General features: G+C 40.5%; 1 protein-coding gene across 1 annotated transcript in view; it reads left to right on the top strand.

Annotated features, from left to right (window-relative positions):
• naga (N-acetylgalactosaminidase, alpha) overlaps positions 1 to 7,500 on the top strand; it is a 138,265-nt gene that overhangs the window by 51,721 nt on the left and 79,044 nt on the right. The window lies entirely within an intron of this gene.

The following is a 7,500-nucleotide window of genomic DNA, read 5'->3' on the forward strand; positions in this document are numbered from 1 at the left end:
AAAAATGACCATCTCTCTCTCTCTCTCTCTCTCTCTCTCTCTCTCTGTCTGTCACACACATCTGTCTGTCTCAGTGTTTCAGAAATAAATACGGCACATTTGTGTTGAGAGAGACATGATTGTCATAATACAGAAAATAAATAAAAAACAGGTAAAAATATTACATTATAAAACGTTACTTTCTAAACAAGTAGTAACGTTAAAAGAACACATTAGATTGACATCTAACTAAAATGTTTCAGAAAACGTATTTATGATTATTTATTTATTGATTGCGTGGTTAGTGAAGGAAAACAGTGCTGCTCACCAAACTACTTTTGTATTGTTGTGTATGCATTACATACTGTACTGTTTCCAAGAAGTGTAGGTATAGTGTATATACTTGAAAATATTCCATTAATATGAATATTCAATATGATTGCTCCATTGAGTGAAGTCATCTGACCTTTGCCCTCTGGTTAGAGGTCAGTAGGTCACAGTAGTGTGTGCTGTTCCTCTGCGGATTTACATGCAGTGTGCATCAGTTTAGCGTGTTTTAATTTGTGCTTTGTGTGAGTGTGTGTGTGTGTGTGTGTGTGTGTGTGTGTGTGTGTGTGTGTGTGTGTGTGTGTGTGTGTGTGTGTGTGTGTGTGTGTGTGTGTGTGTGTGTGTGTGTGTGGAGAAAAATAGCACATATAGAGCTGAATATTCAAAGTCAGCAGCTTTACAGAGAGAGAGAGAGAGATACAGATAAAGGACGAGAGCGCAGGATGATGAATGACTGTAGGTCTGCTTGTCATCTCTGTACTGGAGTCAAGGGCTGAGCGAGTGTGTGTGTGTGTGTGTGTGTGTGTGATATATCCGCTCTCCTGTGGCTCACACACATTTAGCACTAATGAATGACAGCACAGGGCCGTCGCTGCCGATGAAATGGAGTCACGCTCTTCTAACGGCTCGACCCTGTGAATCTGCAGCTCGGCGTCCTTGTCTCACACACACACTGCGTTTCAGACTCACACACTCACTAAGAGCAAAGCAACACAGTTAAACTACAACATTATTTCACAATTTCGACTTAGTGTGTCATAATTGTGACTTTTCTTTCATAATTTCGACTTTTAATGTCAATTTGATTATTATCTTAATTATTCAGGATAATAATAAATATATTATTATATAATCAAATATCTTTGATTATTATTAACTTAGTAGTATGTGTGTGTGTGTGTGTGTGTGTGTGTGAGAGAGAGAGAGAGAGAGAGAGAGAGAGAGAGAGAGAGAGAGAGAGAGAGAGAGAGAGAGAGAGAGAGAGAGAGAGAGAGAGAGAGAGAGAGAGAGAGAGAGAGAGTGAGATCGTGTGAGTGTGTGTGTGTGTGAGAGAGAGAGAGAGAGAGAGAGAGAGAGAGAGAGAGAGAGAGAGAGAGAGTGAGATCGTGTGAGTGTGTGAGATCTTTTTTGTCATAATTTTGCTTTTAAATGTCAATTTGATTATTATAACTTAGTAGTCATCATTTTGACTTTTTATGTCATCATTTTGACTTTAAATGCCTATTTCGACTTATGTCATAAATATATCAGTCATAATTTTGACATTTTATGTCATAATTTTGACATTTTATGTCTGAGATAATTCCGAGAACATTCAGAAATGATGTTTTCATAACTTAATACATAAACGTACACTAAAAGCATATTTTTCTTAGCTTCAGTACGGGTATTTACAGTAGTTGTAGTGTGGATGTACAGTATGCGGTTCTGGTTCTGGTTGAGATCAGTGTGTGCTCTCCGCTGTCCTCTTCTCATCCACAGCACGAGTGTCATAACACTCAGATATTCCCAGTAATGAATCGAGCTTGTGTCGGGATGAACTGCGAGCGCTTGCACTGACACTGAGAGGCTGGTGATGTTAAGCGGGTCACGGTGAGTCTGTGTTTCTTCCTCCTGCTGTGATCTGAGCTCCTCTTCCTCAGTTATTATCTCACACTCTGCATTCATACACACACCTCCTACAGTCAGCGGCACACGCGTGTGTCCTTGAGCCGTCCAGAGCTCAGTGAACAGGGACATTCGCTCCTTGTGAAGGTGGAACTGTGTTCAAATCAGGTTTATTTGCAATGAACAAATCAAACAAAAGTAATTGAAAAAGCTCAACAACACAACAAAAGTGTTTTCCACAAATTCAACTGAAAATGCAACTTTTAATGACTTCTGCAGTCTCAAACCCCCCTCACTACAGCACAGATCTGCAGGACAGGAGGCGTCTCACTAATCAAGGGCCTCATGAGCTGCACCAGGTGTGCTTGAGCTAGAACACATGAAATATCTGAACTGGAGAGTTTTGTTGAGTGTCACGTTTGACTGCATGTTATAAAAAAGTTAAGAGAAGATATCATCACCCTTCACAAACAAGGAACAGGTTATAAAAAGATCAATTTAGCCTGATTTGCAATTGGGGTGAATCATTTTGATAACAACTAATCATTTATAATATATAGGGTTATTTAGGAACCCTATATATAGGGTTTTATTTTTTCATTTAAAGAAATTCAATAAAATTGAAAATAGAAGTAACAGTAGCTCCAATGTGTGAAATAGTGAAAGTTTTCCAAGAAAAGGTGCTTTTCCTTATTAATCAAAACACGTCCAGTTTGTTTTTGTGGCTCTCGCGGTGTGTTTGTAAGCACGTCTGCCGGTGAATTATGAATAAAAGCATCTGCCAAATCAAAAAACATAAATGTGAATCTAATTATGGAACACTAATTACCTAGATAACTCTTTTGTGGTGTGGTTAAACGTCATTTTCTCCAGCGTTTCTCTCTGAAGCGTCTCGTGTGCAGAAGATTAATCCTCTCAGGCCCGAGCAGAACCACAGCTGCGCCAGGATGAATTATTCTCCGTTTTTGGGGTCCAGATACAATGCAGAGAGCTTTTCTCAGCGTAAGACGCTCACAAAGGGGTTTATGAAAATCATAATTACTGCAATAAGCCCTCGGGGAGCTCAACTGGCTCGTTTCTTCTAGGGAGTTTGAGTGTGTGAACACTGCAGATATGCCATTTTCATTTTGTAACATGAGAGCGCACACTTTACATTAAGAGTCTTGATTTGTTCTAGTGCGTGTTATATTACTTCACGCCTTCATTGCGTCATGTTTTATAAGATGTTTGGAACAGACGCACCGAAACGAGCTTTTAAACAGAGACTCAGACGTCATCAGCTCGAGAACCGCAGAAACACACGGGTGTGTGTGAAGCGCCTCGCTTGCGCTCGCTGCCAGCTCGCTTTGCTTCAAGCTGTTAGCGGTTTGCAGTCCAAGCTGTTCTGGTCATTCTCACTCTCGACGTGGTGCTTCTTCCCAGAGGAACGTTTCATTGCTCTTCCAAAGCTTAAAGTCACTGGGAAATCAAAGCTGACAATTGTTTTGTTTTTTTTCAATATTGCAGTGTTTGTGATCAATTGTTTATCCGTTTAAATTCATGTTCCTGGTAATATTGAATCAGAATAACTTCCTCTTCTCTGATGACGAGGGCGGGGCTATAACCTGTCACTCACATTAGATCAGCCAATAGCAAACCACAATCATCCAATCAATTCCACATGGACATAATCAAGCCCCGCCCACATTTGTTCTTGTTCCTGAAGCGTTTCACTCGGACCAGCGCAGCTTCCCTTTCATGCCGACTTTAGTGAAGATTTCAGTTGTGTTAATGTGTAAATAAATAAAAATAGATTAAAATACAAATGTAATATCAATAAATGAGTGATAAATCGCTAGTCTGAGGCTAAAGAACAAAGAACTGTTAACTTTTATTACTTTTCCAAAATAAAAGTCTGTGTTTACATAATATATGTGTGTGTAATTATTTTGTATTTATAAATACACACACATGCATGTATATATTTAAGAAAAATGTGTTATTTATATATAAAATATTTATATTTATACATAATATAAATTATATGTCAATATATGTACATGCAAATATTTCTTAAATACATAGCCTACATGTGTGTGTATTTATATAAACAAAATAATAATACACATATATTATGTAAACACAAACTTTTATTTTGGATGCGATTAATTGTTGTCCAGCTCTAATTATTAATAATAATGTAACTATTGAACACTTTATTTCGTTTGCTCAGGAGAAACAATCAAGATATTAAAGAAATCTGTGAATTTTTGTTTTTTTTTGGCACTTTGATGTTGACTCGTCTCATCTGTACAATATACTCAAAGTTTCATGAGAAACTCTTGTTTTGATCCATTTGTAATTCAATTCGTTTGATCCTAAAAGCAGAACTGAAGCCCTTAATTGGTGAATTATGACGAGTGGCCAGAAGCAGGAGCTCCATATCAAAGAGAATACGCTGTTGTGTGTGGTCTCAGTGGCGCAGCAGGTGTGATCTGATCTCCGGGGCTGTTTTTGGGTGCTAAATTAATCATTTCCTCCAGAGAACAGCCGTCAATGGGACATCCACTTCTGTTTGTGCAGCCAAGCGTCTGATACTAGATCTGCGGCAAATCTAGACCCATCATTTCTGAGAAACCATATTAGAAGTCACCAAAAGAAAACACGCTACCCAAAAGAATCACACTCCTATCTTGATAGCTCCGCCCCCAAATTCACGAACACACTGTCCAGCACAGGCTCCTCCCCCTTCATGCGTAGACACACTCCTACCCAAAAGAATCACACTCCTATCTTGATAGCTCCGCCCCCAAATTCACAAACACACTATGCAGCAGAGGCTCCTCCCCCTTCATGCGTAGACACGCCCCTACCCAAAAGAATCACACTCCTATCTTGATAGCTCCGCCCCCAAATTCACAAACACACTATGCAGCAGAGGCTCCTCCCCCTTCATGCGTAGACACGCCCCTACCCAAAAGAATCACACTCCTATCTTGATAGCTCCGCCTCCAAATTCATGAACACACTATACAGAACAGGCTCCTCCCCCTTCATGCATAGACATGCCCCCACCCAAATGACCACACCCCTATCATCGTAGCTCCGCCCCCAAATTAACGAACACAATGTGCAGCACAGGCCCCTCCCCCTTCATGCGTAGACACACTCCTACCCAAAAGAATCACACTCCTATCTTGATAGCTCCGCCCCCAAATTCACGAACACACTGTCCAGCACAGGCTCCTCCCCCTTCATGCGTAGACACACTCCTACCCAAAAGAATCACACTCCTATCTTGATAGCTCCGCCCCTAAATTCACAAACACACTATGCAGCACAGGCTCCTCCCCCTTCATGCGTAGACACGCCCCTACCCAAAAGAATCACACTCCTATCTTGATAGCTCCGCCTCCAAATTCACGAACACACTATGCAGCACAGGCTCCTCCCCCTTCATGCATAGACATGCCCCCACCCAAAAGAATCACACTCCTATCTTGATAGCTCCGCCCCCAAATTCACAAACACACTGTCCAGCACAGGCTCCTCCCCCTTCATGCGTAGACACACTCCTACCCAAAAGAATCACACTCCTATCTTGATAGCTCCGCCCCCAAATTCACAAATTCACAAACACACTATGCAAGCAGAGGCTCCTCCCCCTTCATGCGTAGACACACTCCTACCCAAAAGAATCACACTCCTGTCTTGATAGCTCCGCCCCCAAATTCACAAATTCACAAACACACTATGCAAGCAGAGGCTCCTCCCCCTTCATGCGTAGACACGCCCCTACCCAAAAGAATCACACTCCTATCTTGATAGCTCCGCCTCCAAATTCATGAACACACTATGCAGAACAGGCTCCTCCCCTTTCATGCATAGACATGCCCCTACCCAAAATGACCACACCCTATCATAATAGCTCCGCCCCCAAATTAACGAACACACTGTGCAGCATAGGCTCCTCCCCCTTTGTGTGTGGACACGCCCCTTACTCCTGATTGGCTACAAGTGTGTTTTGTGGTTTCGACAGCTTCTCAGAACTCGCTTACTGCACCTTTAAGACATCATATTCACAAACAAGACGTTTTATTTAGCATCATATTTATCCGAAGGCAATCCTAACATGCATTTTTTTCATTTAAGAGAAATGTTGATTATAAATATAAATATTTCATTCAATTATATATTGAATATAAATCAATTATTCAGTTAAAAATGGATGATTTTACCCAATATCTGTGTGATTTGCGTAATTGTGAATAACGTACACAGAGTTGTTGTATGATGGCTTTATTCTGCGTTATAATCAGTGTGTTCGAGCAGGACGGCAATGAGAGCTAAAGGACAGATGTGCTGAGAATCATGTTTGTGTGTGTGTGTGTGTGTGTGTCTCTCGCTCACACCATAGTGTCATGTTACCATGGTATCCGCATCACTGAGACAAACACTGAGAAAGAGAAGAAGAGCATGACAGTGGAGAGAGAAGAGGGAAATCCTGTGGGAACCGAAAGATCACAGATCCGATGTCTTTAATATCTCTCAATTATTTCTCAGACAAAAGGGAACGTTTTCTCAACGTTATGATCAAACGTTCTTCCAGTAACATCAATAGAACGTTTGTGCAGTTATCTGGTCTTTAATGATGTTCTTGCAGATAATGACATTAGAAACCAGAACGAGTCACGGAACGAATCAGTGCTCGTGAACAAATGGGTTGAATGATTGATTCAATGACTCGTTCACTTTCCCAAATGAATCAGTGTAGCCGAATGAATGAATGATTCAGTTAAAGATTTGTCAGATTTAGTAATTTGTTGCCACCTACTGGTGTATCAATGTAACATGTAACTGAAGAATCACCTCCACTAACACACACACACACACACACTGAGACAGACAGTGTATACTGTGTAAATATATGGAGGTGTACACTTGTGTGAGTGTGTGGATTGTTTCCTTTTCAGTCGACCCATAACACCCTCTCTGGCTATTTGCATAATTATGCTAATGCCACAGATGGTGTGTGTCTCAAACAGTCAATTCCTCTGGATTTGTGTGTGTGTGTTTGTGTTTGCAGTTATTTGAGTGACAAACTTCATCATCTGCATCTTCACACTGTCAATCCCTCAGGGACCTCTTGTGCATCAGTGTGTGTGTGTGTATGTGAGTGTGTGTGTGTGTGTGTGTGTGTGTGAACTGCTGAATCACCTCTGTAAATCTCTAGGTCATTGTTCAATCCCTAATCAAAAGAAAAAGGAAATTATATTTTGCTTAAAGGAAATAAATGAGGTGCCACTTTTTTGACAGTGTATGTTTCGGTTGGATGTTCTGTTCATCTAACGGTTTTTAAATGTTTCTACATGTTTCAGAACGTTCCGATTCAAAAGTAACGTTCCATAATGTTTGAAGAATGATACAGTGTCACTGTTCCCGTAACGTTTTCAAAACATTTAAAATACTGAACGTTTTGAACATTAAAAAATAACGTTTTTGGAATGTTAGCAAAACGTTCTTGTAACATTTTGTTAGCTGGGAAAGTTCATGGCGTCACAGTGACATCACATGAAAGTCATAAAAAACAGACCTCTTCTTACGTCA

Source organism: Rhinichthys klamathensis, unplaced genomic scaffold (genome assembly GCF_029890125.1).
Source record: "Rhinichthys klamathensis goyatoka isolate OS25496 unplaced genomic scaffold, OSU_Roscu_1.1 h1tg000747l_1, whole genome shotgun sequence".
In the NCBI taxonomy this organism is placed as follows: Eukaryota; Metazoa; Chordata; class Actinopteri; order Cypriniformes; family Leuciscidae; genus Rhinichthys; species Rhinichthys klamathensis.